Genomic DNA, 21,166 nt, shown 5'->3' with positions numbered 1-21,166 from the left:
AATGTGTTTGTGTTTTTTTAAAGGAGAATTTGGGACTCTCCCTTTCTGTGTTGGGTTGTTGTTTTGGGGTGGCCATTTCAATGTTAATTTCATTTCATAGTAAGATGTTGTTTTTTTTTTTGTTTTTGTGGGGGCCTCTCTTTCTCTTTCTGTTTTTGATTTTGTATATAATTTGTTCTTTGTTGTTGGCTGTGGGCCCCCTCTTTTGTTTTTGCTGTGCGATTTTTTTTGTGTCTTTTTTTTTCCTCGTAACCGTTTCGTGTGTTTCTTTCACACACGAAAAAAATACAAGATTCAGTTTTATTAATTGTGAACGACGGCGGCGGGCACATAAAAGTATCGCGCCTAAAAAAACAATAATTTTTTTCGTAGTTCTTTTTTTGTGTGATTTTTTGCAACTCTCAAGTGAAACCCAAAGAAAGCTGCTAAGAAAGTATTTATAAAAACCATTGGTGGTTACATGAAAGAAAATCATAATTAAACAAGAAAATTTGCCAAAAAAAAAAAAAGAATTATTGCCTGAGGTGTTTTGAGTGAATGAATGCTGTTGGGCTGTGCGCGGGCCATAACCGGCCAGCCGTGTCGTAATCTACGCATTTGCGAAAAAAAAATGTGCTGCTGTTGTTAGACAAAAAAGATATACAATTCAACTATGATTTTTTGGTTTTTCAATAGAGCTGTGTTGAAAGGCCTAATTGTGCCCTCCTATCCCCTCCAGTGGTGTAGAGTATAAAATAAAAAAAAAAAAAAACAAAAATTAAAATAAGGTGTTAATGTGGAATCTGTGGAGTTTGCAAAGAGGGCCTTGTGAATACACTGAAAATTGATTTAAAAATTCGCAACAACATTAAAAAAAAAAAAAAATATTGAAAATATAAAAAAAACCAAAATATTTTTGTTGCTCTTCTCGAAAACTCTTTGTTTTCAATTGTGAATTTTTCACTTTTCCTTCGCTTTTTGTTCTGGAAATTGCATGCAATTGTTTTTGTTCGTCATCATCCAACATGCTGGTCAATCGTGGTTCCATTAATGAAGGTAATATAATTTGTTTAATTCTATTTTTGGGGGAAATTTTTTTATTTCAATCTTTAATAGAGGCATCCCTAACCCCGAATTTATGAAACAGCTTGGCTTGAAAATAATGGGGGATCTCTTGGGTTTTGTGTCATCTCATTGTGATCACAAAAAAAAAAAAAAACAACAAAAACATTTGCTAATTTCTACTGTGTTGGGGAGAGAAATTATGAGAGAGAGGGAGAGAAAGCAATATATTCCACAACAGATACCGTTGTATGTTTTCTTGATCTCTCTCCCTCTCTATCCCCTCCTATCCGAAATTCTCACAAAATATGCATTGGTAATGAGGAGAGAATCTCTTGTTTCCTTTGCTAAACAACGGAAGATGTAATGAGAGATAAGGAGAAACTTGGTGGTTGGTGCATGATTATCCCATTTTTAATTTGGGATCTGTTAGAGGCTAGGGTTACCAGCACAAGAAAAATCTAGACTATGAAGATGGAGGCCAATAGATAAATAAATAAAATAAAAACAAGTACAAAACATGAAAAAAATACTAAAAATTAAAAATAATAAATTGATAGTTGGTGTAAATAAGTGATAATTGATTTTTGGTCGGCTCTTTGGTATTACGTCAAAAAAAAAAAAAAAAAAATGCAACTAAATTATCAATTTTATATCTGACAAACCCTTTTGCCGTTTGAAAATATCTCTTAGATATAGAAACTTTCCTAAATTTGGTCGAATTGTTTGTGTGAGGCAACTATTTAAATTTCGACCAAAAGGTAGTACAAAAAATGTTAGAATGTTTTTTACTACTTTTTGATGTAGTGGATATTCGCGAGGCTGGTAAGAGCCCTATAAAAATTATCAGCATATGTCCACTTTGTGCCCCAAAAATTTCGACCATTTTTTTGTATTTCTAATATTTTTGGTCGCAATTCTTAAACCAATGTTGCTATAAGTTGTCGTTTTTTTTTTTGTTTAAAATTAATGGGAATTATAGAATTTAAACAAAATATTGGTAAATATCAGCTTTGAGATTCCGACCAATTTTTGACATATTACAGAGTTTGGTCGTTTTAATGAGTTTTTGAACAATTTAAACCCAAAATTAAATCCAAAAATTAGAAAAATGTGCCCGATCTGGCAAATTTTGCTCACATAATTTTTATATTTTTTGGTATAACTACATTTTTTTGGTAGTTAAAATTTTAATAGTTTTTTTTTTTTTTAAAAAGGTGGTTATTATTGAATGTTTACAATGGAGTAAACTAACAGAATAAAAAAATCACCATATGTTTATTTTTGGCACAAATTTTCCACCATTTTTTTTTGAAATTTCAGGACTTTGGTCGATTTTTTTTAAGTAAAGTGTTCAATATGTGGAGAAAAAACATAGATTAAAATAAAATAACCTTAAAAACAAAATTTTATTTTCGACCAATTTTTGGTATAAACGTTCGCCCACTTTTTTTGAATTTTCCGGACTTTGGTCGAATTTTCTTTTGGCGTATAGTGTTCAAAATGTGAAGGAAAAACATAGATTTAAATAAAATAAAGTTAAAAACAAACTTTTATTTTCCGACCAATTTTTGGTATGTGAACATTTTGGTCGAATTTTTTAAAATGTGTTTAAAATTTGGAAATTTATTTCTTTTATAATTTATAATTGGTCGAAATATTACCCTACAGAATCTGCTAATTTTGGGCTCAATTATTTCGACCATTTTGTATATATTGACGATTTTGGACACAGATTTGTAACCAATTTTGGCATAAGTCGGTATTTAATATTCAAAATGATTAGAAAATCTTAGTTTAAAGAATATAAAAAAATAAAGACCATCTTTTAGTTTCCGACCATTTTTTTTGGCACATTGAAATTTTCTGTCGCGTATTTTTTTAATTTGTAAATTTATGATTTTGTAGATTAGAAAATTTCGAAATTAATTACCGTCAAACACTTGTTAATTTTGGGGCCAATTGTTTCGAGCACTTTTTGTATATTGACAATTTTAGACGCAAATTTGTAACCAATTTTAGTATACTCGGTATTTAATATACAAAATGATTAGAAAATCTTAGTTTAAAAATATAAAAAACTAAGGACCATGTTTAAGTTTCCGACCAATTCTTTGGTATCTCGAAAATTTTGTTCAAATTTTCTTAAAAAGTGTTTAAAATTTGGAAATTTATATTTTTATAATTTAGAAAACGGCGAAATAAATTACCCCATAAAAATTTGTTAATTTTGGAACCATTTGTTTCGACCATTTTTTGAATATTGGCGAAATTTGCGATTTTGGACATAAATTTGTAACAAATTTTGGTAAAGTCAATATTTCATATTCCAAATGGTTAGAAAATGCTAGTTTAAAGAAAATAAAAAATAAAGATCAACTTTTAGTTTCCGACCACTTTTTTTGGGGAGTTAAAAATTCTGGTCGAATTGTATAAAAGTGTTTCAAATTTGGAAATTATGTTTTATAATTGAAAAAGTGTCGAAATAGATTACCCCATAAAAAAATTGCTAATTTTGGAACCAAATATTCCGACCGCTTTTTGTATATTCACGATTTTGGACGCAAATTTATAACCAATTTTACAACAACTCGGTATTTAATATTCAAAATGATTAGAAAATGTTAATTGAAAGAAAATAGCAAGAAAAGACCAACTTTTAGTTTCCGACCTATTTTTTTTTGGTATGTTGAAATTTTTGGTCAAATTTTCTTAAAAAGTGTTTGAAATTTGGAAATTTATATTTTTATAATTTAGAAAGCAGCGAAATAAATTATCCCATAAAAAATTTGCTTATTTTGCAACTAAATTTTTCGACCACTTTTTGAATTTGGTAGAATTTTTTTGGTATGTTGGCGGTTTTGGCCGCTTTTTTTGTAATCAATTTTAGCATAAGTTGGTATTTAATATTCGAAATGATAAGAAAATGCTAATTTAAAGAATATAAAAAATGAAGACCAACTTGTAGTTTTCGACCATTTTTTGATATGGTGAAATTTTTGGTCGAATTTTTTAAAATTTGGAAATGTATGTTTTTATAATTTTGAAAGTGTCGAAATAAATTACCCTATACAAAATTTCTTCAGTTTGGACCGAAATGTTTCGACCACTTTTTATATTGACGATTTTGGACGCAGATTTGTAACCAATTTTGATATAAGTCAGTATTTAATATTCAAATGACTAGAAAATGCCAATTGAAAGAGAATAGCAAGAAAAGACCAACTTTTAATTTCCGACCAATTTTTTTGGTATGTTGAACATTTTGGTCGAATTTTTTAAAAAGTGTTTAGAATTTGGGATATTTATGTTTTCATAGATTAGAAAATTTCGAAATAAATTATCCCATAAAAAATTGCAAATTTTGGAACCAAATATTCCGACCACTTTTGGTATTTTGACGATTTTGGACACAAATTTATAACCAATTTTGATATAAGTCAGTATTTAATATTCAAAATTATTAGAAAATGCTAATTTATTGAAAATAAAAAATAAACACAAACTATTAGTTTCCGACCAATTTTTTGGTATGTTGAAATTGTTGGTCAAATTTTTAAAAAAGGGTTTTAAATTGGAAAATTTATGTTTTTTTTAATTTAGAAAGTGTCGAAGTAAATTTCCCCATAAAAATTTGCTATTATTTGGAACCAATTGTTTCGACCACTTTTTGTATATTGACGATTTTGGACGCAAAATTGTAACCAATTTTGGTATAAGTCGGTATTTAATATTCAAATTGACTAGAAAATGCTAATTGAAAGAGAATAGCAAGAAAAGACCAACTTTTAATTTCCGACCAATTTTTTGGTATGTTGAAAATTTTGGTCGAATTTTTTTTTTTGTGTATATTGACGATGTTGGACGCATATTTGTAACCAATTTGGATATATGTCAGTATTTAGTATTCAAAATAATAAAGACAAACTTTTGGTTTCCGACCAATTTTTTGGTATGTTGAAAATTTTGGTCGGTTTTTTTTAAATTGTTCAAAATTTGGCAATTTATGTTTTTAAAGGTTAACAAATTCTTGAAAGGCATATATTGTTGTTCCCAATAATGCAAAGTAGGCATATATCATTTTCGACCATTTTTTGGTATTTTTTTTTGTATTTTTAATGTTTTGTCCAAAACTATCAAAATTGATTTCCAATTTCATTTGATATTGTGTTTTAGCAGTGAATTGGAAACTTCTCAGATAAAAATTGTGGAAATAGGGTTGAATTTTTGTAAATCTCCCAATTTTACCATTCCGACCAATTTTTGTTATGAACGACAATTTCAAAAAATTTTTGTTAGAATTTGGTATATTAGGTTTTCTGAGGGTAGAAAATCTCTCTGTTAGAAATTGTCAATATTAGTCACGTGTTTGATGTGATGCACAATGTTAAAAATCCGACCAATTTTTGGGTTTTTAAAATTTTTAAAAATTATTTATACAGTTTTTTCGTCCCAAGTTGATATTATTTGATATTGTCGTGTCCGAAATTCCGAAAAATTACTCACTTGGCTTGTATAGTCCTTATAATAGGCGGCCTGGGCCAGGTAGTCATTAAATCACTGTTTTTAGTTAAATTTTAAGGATGTTTTTTTTTTTTTTTTTTTTTTTTTTTTTTTTTTTAATTCAAAATTTAACACTTGAGTCATGGCCATTAAATGTCTAGTTTACACTGCCATTAACCAATTTTAATGGCCGCTATTATTTTTTTATTTATTTTTTTTTTTCGTAAAATCTCCCAAAACCCCATTAGAACCAAAAACTTTGGACAATAATACTACGTAAATATAAAACAATATTCAGTATTTATGGTTATTTTCCCAAAATGTGACAGCAAATTCAAAAAACAAAAAAAAAAAAACATCAGACAATAACATGAAAATTGCCATGAGAAAGGTGTGCGCACATTTGCGAATACTGCTGCTGATGATGATATTTTCTTGCTGCTGTCGTCCGAACGTTCGTTCTTCGTCATTCCCAAGCATTTTGTGTATTTCGATTTTTTTTGTGTTTTTGTTTATTTTTAGAAAATCAGAGGCAAACAGAAAACTCTCCGTCAGATGACGACTAGTATTTTTTGCTATAGTTGTTTTATTCGTTTTTAAATATTTCAAGCATTTAGCGGATGATGAAAATGAATATCGAATAAAATAAAATATTGGATGAGACATGCTATATGCAAGATTAAACGATTTGTAGAAAACCACAAAGACAAATTGCACTGATTTAGATCTCCGGTGGAAACATATTTCAAAAATTGTGTATTTCGAAAAAATTAAAAAAAATTTTTTTTTGAAAAAAATTCACTATTCTAGATATTTTTTTTTTTTTGAAAAAAAAAAAAAATAAAATCATTTGTGTATTGGTGTTTTGAAATCAATTATGACCAATTCTGCAGTCATAAGACCTTCTAAAGGTCTTCTATATCTGAGAAATGCTTTAAATATTTTGGTGCTTTTGTTTATTTCTGTATCTATGTTAAAAAAAAAAAAAAAACTAAAAAAAAAATTTTGCAAAAATTCCTTTCCGAAATAATTCGCATACCAATGGCTGTTTGTTTATAATTAGTTTCAATAACAGAATTTCATTTTCGACATAACAAACTAATGAGATAATTTTGAATGCACATTTTTTGGTTTAGAAAACTTTGAAAATATAGAGTTCATGTGAACTCCCACACACAAAGTCTATCTGACGTATGTAGAGGTTGATAGATGGTTCAATCAATCAATAATATCAAAAAAAAAAAAACAACAATGGACTTCTTTGTTCCGGTTGGATCTTTAACCGCTTTGGTAAAATTTTATCAACTAAAACAATTGAAAAAAATCTGAGGGTCATAATTTTTAGAAATTTTCGGTTATAACAACAATTGGTCGGAATGGTAATCAAAGGAGCTGTGCAACAATTCACCCTTAATTTCAGATTTTTTTATTAAAATGTTTCCTACTAACTTCTAGAAGCATCATGACATGCCAAATTAAAATTGTAAATCAATTTTGTAGATTAAAATAAAATCATAAAAATTTCAAAAAAATCGAAGTTATACATAGCAATTCTGCACCATTAGGACCAATGAAATTATATTTTTCATGAAATTTTTAACCTATAAAAACATAAAAGTAATAAAAAAATTTTAATCAAAAAAAAACAAAAATCGACCAAAATTTTTAGTATACCAAAAATTGGTCGGAAACGAAAAGTAGGGTCTTCATTGCTATTTTTCACTTTCTCATTTTGAACATTAAGCGTCAACTTATAACAACTGTGGTAAAAAAATTTGCGTCCAAAATTTTTAAAATACCAAAAATGGTCGGAAATTATGTATGAACATTTTTAAAGATTGGGACGAACGATAACCTTTTTTGAGATTTTCTAATTGTTTCAGAAATAAAATACTACATCATAGCCCCTTTTTTTCAAAAATGCGCTCAAAATCTTCAATATACCAAAAATTGGTCGAAAAATAAAAGCTGGTATTTTTTGTTATTTTGTGTAAATTATATTTTTCTACTCATTTTAAACATTAAATTCCGACATATATTAACGTTGGTTACATATTTTCGTCCAAAATGTTGAAAACGCCCAAAATGGTCGGAAATTATAAATGCAAATTTTAAAAGATTGCCAAAATGGATAAAATGTTTGAAATTTTCCGATCATTTAAAAAATAAAATACTATATTGTAGCCCTTTTTTCTAAAAATGCGGCCAAAATCTTCTATATACCAAAAATTGGTCGGAAACGAAAAGTTGGTATTTATTGTTATTTTTATTAAATTAACGTTTTCTTCTCATTTAAAACATTAAATGCCAACATTTATTATTGTTGTTTACAAATTTGCGTTCAAAATATTGAAAACCCCAAAAAATGGTCGGAAGTGATATGTGCAAATTTTTAAAAGAGTGGCAAATGATTTCAGCAAATTTTAAGAAATTGGGAGTAACGATAAAATTTTTGAGATTTTCTAAGGGTTAAACAAATGAAGTACTAGTTACAGCCCCTTTTTTTCTGAAAATATTCTTAAAATCTTCAATATACCAAAAATTGGTCGGAAACGAAAAGTTGGTATTAATTGTTATTTTCATTAAATTAACGTTTTCTTCTCGTTTAAAACATTAAATGTCAACAAATATTAACGTTGGTTACAAATTTGGGTCTAAAAATTTTAAAATACCAAAAAATGGTCGGAAATTAATGTCATGTGCAAATGTTATTGGTCGGAAACGAAAAGTTGGTATTAATTGTTATTTTCATTAAATTATCATTTTCTTCTCATTTCGAACATTAAGCGCCAACTTATAACTTCTTTGGTAACAAATTTGCGTCTAAAATTTTTAAAAATACCAAAAAAAAAAAAAATGGTCGGAAATTATATGTGCAAATTTTAAAAGATTAGAATAAATGATAGAACTTTGCAGATTATCTTATCGTTAAACAAATAAAATACTACATTATATCCCCTTTTTTCCTAAAAATACGTTCAAATTTTTCAATATACCAAAAATTGGTCGGAAATGAAAAGTTGGTATTCATTGTTATTTTCATTAAATTAATGTTTTCTTCTTAATTTGAACAGTAGGCACCAACATATAACTACTTTGGTGACAAATTTTGCGTCTACAATTTTTAAAAATACCAAAAAATGGTCGGATATGACATAAATCTTCAATATACAAAAAATTGGTCGAAAAATAAAAGTTGTTTTTTTGCTATTTTTTTGAAATGTTCTTTTTTTTACTCATTTTAAATATTAAATGCCAACATATATTAACGTTGGTTACAAATGTTCGTCCAAAATATTGAAAATACCAAAAAATGGTCGGAAGTGGTTGGCAACAACGATAAAATGTTTGAGGTTTTCTAATGGTTAAACAAATAAAATACTACATCATAGCCCCTTTTTTTCTAAAAATACTCCCAAAATCTGAAATATACGAAAAAATGGTCGGAAAATAAATGTTGGTATTTATTCCTATTTTGCTGAAATTATGTTTTTCTACTCATTTTAAACATTAAATGCCAACATATATTAACGTTGGTTACAAATTTGGGCCCAAAATCTTAAAAATAACAAAAAATGGTCGGAAATGATATGTGCAAATTTTAAGAGATTGGTACCAACTACACAACTTTGGAGATTTTCTAATCGTTAAATAGATAAAATATAATGTAGTATTTTATTTTATTTTTTTTTTTTTTCTAAAAATACGCCCAAAATCTTCAATATACCAAAAATTGGTCGGAAACGAAATGTTGGTATTAATTGTTATTTTCATTGAATTAACGTTTTCTTCTAATTTTGAACATTGAGCGTCAACCTATTAATATTTCGATAACAAATTTTACGTCCAAAATTTTTAAAATACCAAAAAATGGTCGAAAATTTTAAACGATTTGGAACAACGACACAATTTGATAGATTTCCTAATCGTTCACAATAAAATAATATACTGTATTATTGCCATGTTTTTATTTTTTTTATTGTTATGTTCATTAAATTAATGTTTTCTTTTCATTTTAAAAATTAAATGCCCACATATATTAACGTTGATTACAAACATGTGTCTAAAAACTTGACAATACCAAAAAATGGTCGGAAATTATCTATGCAAATTTAATAAAAAATGTTGGAGATTTTCCGATCATTTAAAAAATAAAATACTACATTGTAGCTCCTTTTTCCTAAAAATGCGCTCAAAATCTTCAATACACTAAAAATTGGTCAGAAAATAAAAGTTGGTCTCTGGTGCTATTTTGTTTAAATTAGCTGTTTCTACTCATTTTAAAAATTAAATGCCAACATATATTTACGTTGATTACAAAATTTGCGTCTTAATACTTGAAAATACCAAAAAATGGTCGGAAACAATATGTGCTAATTTTAATTGGATTGGGACCAGCGATAAATTTATGCAGATTTTCTAATGGTCACACAAATAAAATACTACATTATAGACATCTTCAAAATACCAAAAATTGGTCGAAAACGAAAATTTGGTATTAATTTTTTTTTTTTATTAAATTACCGTTTTGAACACTAAACGCCAACTTATAACTACATTGGTAACAAATTTTCCTCCTAAAATTTTTAAAAATACCAAAAAATGGTCGGAAATTATATGTGCGAATTTTAAAAGATTGGGATCAATGATTGTTTTTTTCAAGATTTTCTAATCTGAAATCTAATCTGAGTGTCCGTTATTGTTTCCATTTTTTTTGATCAAGGTTTGAATTTAATTTTTCATAAAAAGTTCTTCACATTTCTCCTTCATAAGTCAATTTCTTTATTATTTTTTTTTATAAACTAAATGATTTCACTTCTTTAGAAAAATGTTTTATTTGCCATTAAACAAATAAATCCAATGAAGAAAAATATTGCACTAAATTAAGCTCTCAAAAAATTGTGTTTTTTGTTTTTTTTTTTGAAGCAGCAGTCATAAACATTATTATAACAAATATTTATTAATAGACCCATAGAAAAAAAAGCAAAAAAATTAAAACCTTAAAATTCATTTCAACAAATTTTTGGCTAAATGCCAAAATATAAACAAAACGCTCAATACACATGGGGGAAGGCAACAACAACGAAGGCAATAATCTTGAAGAAAATCATATAAGCATCATATGTTGGTCAAGAGCATAAAAAGAGAGAGATAGAGGGGCAGAGCGAAAAAAAAACAATATTGTTCTAATTGTCTGCAAAAACAAAAGCACCACCTTCAATTGAGATTTTGAAAAATTACATTTTTGAAATTAAAATAGAAATTTTATTCTCATATGTTTTTATAGGTTATTGGGTATGTGGGTCAATAAAAAGCTTAATAAGATAAAGAAAATTAAAACGTGATTTATTTAAAAATTATTTTTTAATGAAATCCATAAACGTAGGGTTTTTAAAAATTATTTTTTAATGAAATCTACAAACGTGGATTTTTTAAAAAAACATTTTTTAATGAAATCCACAAACGTGGATTTTTTAAAAAAACATTTTTCAATGAAATCCACAAACGTGGATTTTTTAAAAATTATTTTTTAATAAAATCCACAAACGTGGATTTTTTAAAAATTATTTTTTTATTAAATCCACAAACGTGGATTTTTTTAAAAATTATTTTTTAATGAAATCCACAAACTTGGATTTTTTTAAAAATTATTTTTCAATGAAATCCACAAAGGTGGATTTTTTAAAAATTATTTTTTAATACACAAACGTGGATTTTTTAAAAATTATTTTTTAATGAAATCTACAAACCTGGATTTTTTAAAAATTATTTTTTAATGAAATCCACAAACGTGGATTTTTTAAAAATTATTTTTTAATGAAATCCACAAACGTGGATTTTTTAAAAATTATTTTTTAATGAAATCCACAAACGTGGATTTTTTAAAAATTATTTTTTAATGAAATCCACAAACGTGGATTTTTTAAAAATTATTTTTTAATGAAATCCACAAACGTGGATTTTTTAAAAATTATTTTTTAATGAAATCCACAAACGTGGATTTTTTAAAAATTATTTTTTAATGAAATCCACAAACGTGGATTTTTAAAAATTATTTTTTAATGAAATCCACAAACGTGGATTTTTTAAAAATTATTTTTTAATGAAATCCACAAACGTGGATTTTTAAAAATTATTTTTTAATGAAATCCACAAACGTGGATTTTTTAAAAATTATTTTTTAATGAAATCCACAAACGTGGATTTTTTAAAAATTATTTTTAATAAAATCCACTAACGTGGGCTTTTTAAAAAAATATTTTTTAATAAAATCCACTACCGTGGATTTTTAAAAATTATTTTTTAATAAAATCAACAAACGTGGATTTTTTAAAAATTATTTTTCAATGAAATCCACAAACGTGGATTTTTAAAAATTATTTTTCAGTGACATCCACAAACGTGGATTTTTTAAAAATTATTTTTTAATGAAATCCACAAACGTGGATTTTTTAAAAATTATTTTTTAATGAAATCCACAAACGTGGATTTTTTAAAAATTATTTTTTAATGAAATCCACAAACGTGGATTTTTTAAAAATTATTTTTTAATGAAATCCACAAACGTGGATTTTTTAAAAATTATTTTTTAATGAAATCCACAAACGTGGATTTTTTAAAAATTATTTTTTAATGAAATCCACAAACGTGGATTTTTTAAAAATTATTTTTTAATGAAATCCACAAACGTGGATTTTTTAAAAATTATTTTTTAATGAAATCCACAAACGTGGATTTTTTAAAAATTATTTTTTAATGAAATCCACAAACGTGGATTTTTAAAAATTATTTTTTAATGAAATCCACAAACGTGGATTTCTTAAAAATTATTTTTTAATGAAATCCACAAACGTGGATTTTTTAAAAATTATTTTTTAATGAAATCCACAAACGTGGATTTTTTAAAAATTATTTTTTAATGAAATCCACAAACGTGGATTTTTTAAAAATTATTTTTTAATGAAATCCACAAACGTGGATTTTTTAATTTAAAAATTATTTTTTAATGAAATCCACAAACGTGGATTTTTTAAAAATTATTTTTTAATGAAATCCACAAACGTGGATTTTTTAAAAATTATTTTTTAATGAAATCCACAAACGTGGATTTTTTAAAAATTATTTTTTAATGAAATCCACAAACGTGGATTTTTTAAAATTATTTTTTAATGAAATCCACAAACGTGGATTTTTTAAAAATTATTTTTTAATGAAATCCACAAACGTGGATTTTTTAAAAATTATTTTTTAATGAAATCCACAAACGTGGATTTTTTAAAAATTATTTTTAATGAAATCCACAAACGTGGATTTTTTAAAAATTATTTTTTAATGAAATCCACAAACGTGGATTTTTTAAAAATTATTTTTTAATGAAATCCACAAACGTGGATTTTTTAAAAATTATTTTTTAATGAAATCCACAAACGTGGATTTTTTAAAAATTATTTTTTAATGAAATCCACAAACGTGGATTTTTTAAAAATTATTTTTTAATGAAATCCACAAACGTGGATTTTTAAAAATTATTTTTAATGAAATCCACAAACGTGGATTTTTTAAAAATTATTTTTTAATGAAATCCACAAACGTGGATTTTTTAAAAATTATTTTTTAATGAAATCCACAAACGTGGATTTTTTAAAAATTATTTTTAATGAAATCCACAAACGTGGATTTTTAAAATTATTTTTAATGAAATCCACAAACGTGGATTTTTTAAAAATTATTTTTTAATGAAATCCACAAACGTGGATTTTTTAAAAATTATTTTTTAATGAAATCCACAAACGTGGATTTTTTAAAAATTATTTTTTAATGAAATCCACAAACGTGGATTTTTTAAAAATTATTTTTTAATGAAATCCACAAACGTGGATTTTTTAAAAATTATTTTTTAATGAAATCCACAAACGTGGATTTTTTAAAAATTATTTTTTAATGAAATCCACAAACGTGGATTTTTTAAAAATTATTTTTTAATGAAATCCACAAACGTGGATTTTTTAAAAATTATTTTTTAATGAAATCCACAAACGTGGATTTTTTAAAAATTATTTTTTAATGAAATCCACAAACGTGGATTTTTTAAAAATTATTTTTTAATGAAATCCACAAACGTGGATTTTTTAAAAATTATTTTTTAATGAAATCCACAAACGTGGATTTTTTAAAAATTATTTTTTAATGAAATCCACAAACGTGGATTTTTTTAAAAATTATTTTTTAATGAAATCCACAAACGTGGATTTTTTAAAAATTATTTTTTAATGAAATCCACAAACGTGGATTTTTTAAAAATTATTTTTTAATGAAATCCACAAACGTGGATTTTTTAAAAATTATTTTTTAATGAAATCCACAAACGTGGATTTTTTAAAAATTATTTTTTAATGAAATCCACAAACGTGGATTTTTTAAAAATTATTTTTTAAGGAAATCCACGTTTGTGGATTTTGAAAATTGCCAAATTCCGGACAAACGGTGGAGGGTATTCAAAGATCAGCCCGGCCGAACTTACAGCTTTTTTACTTGTTGTTCTTTGTATCTGTTTTTTACACCATGTTTATTACCCGCATTTTATGTCCTCAATTTCCAATATTTTTCAATACGTGGCTAAAAATAAGTATTTTTAAGAAAGACAGACAGGTTATGGATTTTTTTTATTTTTGCAGTCCATCTGTCGCCCTCAAATATGAAAACAGTAGCAAAAAAAAAACTGTTTCAATGGCATTTGCAAAAATTAATTTAACAAAAGAAAAAAATGAAAATGGGATTTCTTGGCGTCAAATGAAAAGCTGTGAAAAAATGTGGCGTAAAAATCTCGATAATTTATGGTTAGACTACCAATTGAAAAAAAAAAAATGAGAGAAAGCGGGATTTTTTTGAATATTGCCCTGAAGACCCTAAGATTTGCATATCTCGATTTTTTAACAAAAATTTTCATTAATGCATTTTTTTTTTTCAATTTTTTCTGATACCTTAGACGATATTACGATAAGTTCTTTGAACAGATTTATGCGATGTCCTTAAGACTTAAAAAAGTTCCTGAGGTCCTAATATGGAGTAAAAGGAAAATTGAATTTTTTTTAAGGTCCTTTGTGGTGCCAAGTTTGCTTTTCTTTCCCTTCCCTTTTTACCTCCATTGAACGTCACCCTTCTCCAAGGACCACACACTGTATATTAATTTTGCATTTACTAGAAAATCGTTTTCGAACTTTCTTTGTTTGTTTTTATTCTTATTATTTTATCGCTCAATCGCTTACGCCAAAACGTGATTTATCAATTTTCATCAATTTGGGTGTGTAAATGATATTGACACAAAAACGAGATTCATATTTGATTACAAATCTGGTGATGGCCCATTTTTTATGCAAACATGATGACCTCTTGGGAGAACATTAATTAGGCCAACTAAAAGTTGGCCTTTTGTTTGGAAGGTCATAGTGGGTAAATTTTACAATGCCACTACTTGATGGTCATTATATGAAATCCTTGAAAATCCTTGAAGTGTTTATTGCCATACATTTTTGTTTGTTTTTTTTTGTCATAATTAATTTTAATTTAATTAATAATGCATACATTTTTTCTTCTCTTCTCGTTTTAGGTAAGTGTTGTTGAAAACCCCCTCTTACTTTTATCAAAATATTAAATTCTGATTTAATACAACAATGTGGCAAGGTAATTTTAATAAAAATAAATATTTTTTTATATATATTTTTATATAATATAAATTATTTAATTTCTTAAAATGTAACTAGAATACATTTACTGTTCAATTTACACATCATATCATTGATGCAGAACGATACTTCAATAATTTGTCCAAAAACAAAAATTGAAATTTTAATGTGAAAAATAGAAAATAATAGATTACCTCAGTTGGTTTACTAAAGTCAGGTACAGAACAGAACTCCTTGGCTGTAGAAATGTTTTATTTTATATTTTTTATATAAAGTTAAGGCTTTCATAAAACTCTTTCATACAAAAAATTCCAAATTTTATCCCCAAATCTTACCTCAATAAATATGGCAACTCTCCTTTATTTTCATATTTTCTTTAAACAACTAACTTTCTCTAACCTTCCCATAAACAATCTCTATCGGATATTCTTTTCGTATAACAAACAAAAAACCTTTTCTCCTCTGGCTCTCATTGTTCACTTTACTTGCATTTAAATTTAACGGTTTTCTTGGCTAGTCTGCCGTTGTAAGTTTAAATGAATATTTTAAACCAAATATGGAGCATACTTTTAGGATGATATGATAATTGATGTTACCTTCTTATAGATTTCAATCGACTCGGTGGGCACATTGTAGAGTAAAATAAAATTAAAAAATAAATATAAAATAAAAGAATAATAAAAAATTAATAATATAAAAAATATAAAAATAATTATTAATATAAAAAATAATATAAAAAATAAAAAAATATATAAAAAATATATAAAAAAAGGTAAAATCAAAAATAATAAAAAAATAATAAAAAAAATTAAAAAAATGAGATAATAATATAAAAACAAAAATATTAAATAATATAAAAAAATTTTAAAATAATATAAAAACAAAATTAAAAAAATAATATAAAAATAATATAAATAATAAAAAATTATATTACTATAAAAAAATAATAATATAAAAATAATAAAAAATATAAAAATAATTATTAATTTTGTTGTTGCAAAATCGTCAGGCGAAATCCCATTATTGTTGTTTTTATAAAAACAACGTTTGTTTATGAGTGGAGAACGATGGTAATGTTTACCAGGGGGTAAGGCAGGGAATACCTAGGTTTCGGAAAGAGCCACCAATCCTCATCAGTTCCCTTGTTTCTTGTCTGGGATATTCTCCCCAGAAGTTATTTAAAAAAATAACTTCTATGACAAAAAACATTTTTTACCCAAGTGACGAGATCGTAAGCTCAATAGAAGAGGAACAAAAGAATTACATAAAACTAAAATTCTTTTGGAAAATCTTCTAAATCTTACAACCGCACTTATAAACATTTACATCTTTCTCCACTTTGTTATGCTTTCGTTCAACCTGAACGAAGTAACATAACCATGTAAGTTTGTTTTGTCTGTTACAACAAAAACCCCTTCGTCGACCGTGCCTGTGTCTATAAGATTTAGAAGATTTGTAAGATTTAGAAGATTTTCCAAAAGAATTTTAGTTTTATGTAATTCTTTTGTTCCTCTTCTATTGAGCTTACGATCTCGTCACTTGGGTAAAAAAAATGTTTTTTGTCATAGAAGTTATTTTTTTAAATAACTTCTGGGGAGAATATCCCAGACAAGAAACAAGGGAACTGATGAGGATTGGTGGCTCTTTCCGAAACCTAGGTATTCCCTGCCTTACCCCCTGGTAAACATTACCATCGTTCTCCACTCATAAACAAACGTTGTTTTTATAAAAACAACAATAATGGGATTTCGCCTGACGATTTTGCAACAACAAAATACTATGGTATCCCAAACAAGCAAGCCAAACTCTGTTCTAATAATTATTAATATTCGAAATAATATAAAACATAAAAAAATATATATAGAAAAACCAAAAAATATATATAAAAAATAAAAAAAATATATAAAAGAATAAAAAAAATATATAAAAAAATAAAAAAATAATGTAAAAAATTAAAAAATAAGATATTAATATAAAAACAAAAACAGGAAATAATATAAAAAAATTGGAAAATAATATAAAAACATATATAAATAATAATAGAATGAATAAAAAATTATATTAAAAATAGTGATAAAAAAATAAAAAAAATTAAAAATTAAATAAAAATATAAAAACAAAATAAAAAATAATTTAAAAAAAATCACAAAATTATATATAAAAATTAAAAAAAAGTATATAAAATCAAAATGAAAAAAAATATTAAAATAATAAAAATTAACAGTGTTGGCATGTTTGTTCGGGATACCGTAGGCAGGGTATTCCCTGCCTTACCCCCTGGTAAACAGTACCATCTTTCTATACAAATAAACAAACATTATTTTTATAAAAACAACAATAATGGGATTAAGCCTGACTATTTTACAAAAACAAAATATAAAAAAAAATTATATAAAAAATAGAAAAAATAAAAAATAATATAAACAATGATATAAAAAATAATATAAAAAAATATAAATAATAAAATAAATAATAATATAAAAACAAAAATAAAAAAATAGTTTAAAAAATAAAATAATATAAAAACAAAAATAAAAAAATAGTTTAAGAAATAAAATAATATAAAACAAAAATAAAAAAAATAGTTAAGAAATAAAATAATATAAAACAAAAATAAAAAAAAAATAATATAAAAATAAAAAAATTATATAAAAATAAAAAAATAACATAAAAATAAAAAAATAATATAAAAAATAAAACAATGTTGGCATGTTTGTTCGTTATACCGTAGGCAGGGTATTCCTTGCCTAACCCCCTGGTAAACATTACCATCTTTCTCCAATAATAAACAAACGTTGTTTTTTTAAAAACAACAATAATTGGATTAAGCCTGACTATTTTACAAAAATAAAATATAAACAAATTTAAAAAAAAAAAAAATAATATGAAAAATAATATAAACAAAAATATAAAAATAAAAAATAAAAAAATATTATAAATAATAATATAAATAATAATATAAATAATAATATAAAAAATAATATAAATAATAATAGAAAAAATAACAAAAAATTATATAAAAAATAATAACAATATAAAATCAAAAATTAAAAAAAAAAATAATGATATAAAAAATCAAAAAATAATATAAAAACAAAATTAAAAAGTGATATAAAAATAAAATAATAATATAAAATAAAATAAGGGAATATGTTGTAACTTGGGCCGGGCTGAATTTTTAATACCCTCCACCATTTGGAATGAATTTGGCAATTATCAAAAAAAAAAAAAAAAAAAACAAATAAAATAAAATCCGTTATAATCTTAAAAATACCGAATGTAGCCTTTATATTGGGGCCTATCCCTCATAAAGAAAATACCAGGCGAATTTTTGTTGAAGGGCCCAATCGGACCAATTTGAATTAGCGCCATGGTTTTTTTATTTTTTTTTCTTGACACTTAAAGTGTTTGTCTCGCCCTGTTTTTCTTCTCTTTTCTCGCCAGGCCTCCCCTGCAACAGATATCCAATTCAATTTTTTTTTTCGAAAATTAAACGTGATTTCCGGTATTATGGTGATATGATCGCTTTATTTGTTGCTTTCGCACTGGGTTACAATGAAAAGCAACAGCAAAAAAACCTAAAAAAATGAGACCAGATGTCTGGGCTGAACGATCAAACAAACCAACAACAATAACAAGAAAAAAACACTTGTGTAAAGTTACAAAAAAAAAAAAAATCTGAGAGACCGACCGACAGTCGAACAAGCCGACATCAACAAAAAGAAAAACAATAAAATATCAGTCTTTTCGGGGAGAAGAGAGGCAAGAGGTGGCGTTAACCAAGCCATTCATTCATTCACTACCAAAGAAAGGGAAGCGAAACCAATTCAGGGGCAAGGGAGGGGTTTATTTGAGTAAAAAAATATAAACCAGAAGACCTTGTATTACAACAAACATATGGCTAGCAGAATATTACTTTAACAATTTTGATTTATTTAAAATAAGCAACAGAACAAAAATCCGGGGGATTTTTTTTTTGAGAGCCACTCTCAAAATGACCCTGAAGTTGGATGCTTGTAGAATGCCAGCTAGAAGGAAACAAGTTTGGTGTCATGCTTTACCAGAGGGCTAATTATGAAGCGTAATTAAAATCTGCTAAGAGATTCAAGGTCCTGAACCGCTCATCGGATACAAGAGATGGGAATTTCAGAGATGGCAATAATGAATGAATCTGAATTTGAGTTCCTTTACCTTTTTATATCCTCAGACATATGGCTAGAGAGGGAGGGTATATATTATTTAATACGACCAAAACGTGCCTTGGGTCTTTAAAAAGATCTTCAAGATATCCTTGTAAGAAGAGGCCCAAAGTCAGTTGGAGAATCCCTACATATGGAATCTTTACCTATGGAGGAACGTCCTCAAACAATTTTCGACCCGAAGTAGATTTTTGACCTTTAGAAGAGTATTCCTTTTATTGATCTCCAAAAGGTCCTCTTTCCAAAAAGGCTCTCCGATGGTATCCCATTCTCCTCATGAAGACCTTTAGAAATATTTCTCGACAAATAGTTTCTTTGACAGGCCTTTCGGGTCTTTAATAATATTTTCAAGATATCCTTTAGAAGAGGTCCAAAGCCAGTTGGAGCTATTCTGGTTTGGAAATGTCGATTAAAAGAATCCCTACCTATAGAGGACTCTCTTAACGCCGTCAATTAATTTTCAACCCGAAGTAGATTTTCGACCTTTAGGAGAGTGCTTTTATCGATCCCCAAAATATCCTCTTTCGGTAAAAGGCTCTAAGAGACTATGCTATCTCCTCCTGAAGATCTTTAGAAATATTTCTCGACAGATAGTCCCTTTGGAAGGTCTTTCAGGTCTTTTACGAGCCCTTCAAAATATAAAACACCCTTCGACAATCTTTTTAATGCTAGGGCTCTTATAAAGAATCTCCTTTAGAAGGGGCTTACAGCCATAGAAGCCCTTTGGAGGATATTCCAACTTGAGAATATCCACAAAAGGACACCTACCCGGGGAGAACTCATTGAACGTCCTCACTTATTATAGAACCCAGGCGTAAAAGACCTGTAGAGGATACTTAGAAGGGTATTCTTTCTATCGATTTCCAAAAGATCCTCTTTCCATAAAAGGCTTTAAGAGACTCTCCTATCTTTGCGAGACCTTTAGGAAATTTTCCCGACAAATAGTAGTATTGGAAAGTCTTTTAGCTCTTTTAAAGGTCTTAAAGATAAAGACAATCATTCGAAGATCTTTTCAACTCTAGAGCTCTTATTAAGGGCCTTTCACCCATTTAAACACATTTAGAAGGGGCTGACAGCACTAGAAGCACTCTGGAAATATTCTAACTTGAGGATATTCAAGAAAAAGACACCTATCCCATTGAATGTCCTCAATATTAATAGGACTCAGGCATAAAATGACCGTAGAACACCTGCAGAAGATACCTCAGAAAACACCTGTAGAAAACCCTAAGAAATGGACTCTTTCTATAGATCTCTAAAAGATTGTCTTTCCGTAAAAAGCTCTCAGAGTCTCTGCCATCTTCGGAAGACTATCTACCTTGAAAATATTCAAAAAAGGACACCTATCCCATTGAATGTCCTCAATACCCAGGCATAAAATAACCGTAAAATACCTGTAGAAAACACCCTAAGAAAGTCATTCTTTCTATCGAGATCTCTAAAAGATTGTCTTTCTATAAAAAGCTCTCAGAGCCTCTGCTATCTTCGGAAGGCTTTCTATCTTGAAAATATTCAAAAAAGGACACCTATCCCATTGAATGTTCTCAATACCCAGGCATAAAATGACCGTAAAATACCTGTAGAAAACACCCTAAGAAAGTCATTCTTTCTATCGAGATCTCTAAAAGATTGTCTTTCTATAAAAAGCTCTCAGAGCCTCTGCTATCTTCGGAAGGCTTTCTATCTTGAAAATATTCAAAAAAAGGGCACCTATCCCATTGAATGTTCTCAATAATTATA

General features: G+C 26.6%; 1 long non-coding RNA gene across 1 annotated transcript; it reads left to right on the top strand.

Annotated features, from left to right (window-relative positions):
* The first annotated feature begins 181 nt into the window (after positions 1-181).
* LOC131800855 (uncharacterized) lies at positions 182-15,539 on the top strand. The gene is made up of 2 exons (XR_009341609.1): positions 182-1,035; positions 15,152-15,539. It is a non-coding gene; the product is annotated as an uncharacterized LOC131800855 (long non-coding RNA).
* The last annotated feature ends 5,627 nt before the right edge of the window (positions 15,540-21,166 follow it).

Source organism: Musca domestica, unplaced genomic scaffold (genome assembly GCF_030504385.1).
Source record: "Musca domestica strain aabys unplaced genomic scaffold, Musca_domestica.polishedcontigs.V.1.1 13, whole genome shotgun sequence".
Taxonomy (NCBI): domain Eukaryota; kingdom Metazoa; phylum Arthropoda; class Insecta; order Diptera; family Muscidae; genus Musca; species Musca domestica.
Note: the sequence above shows the minus strand (reverse complement) of the source record. Positions and strands in the feature narration are given on the sequence as shown.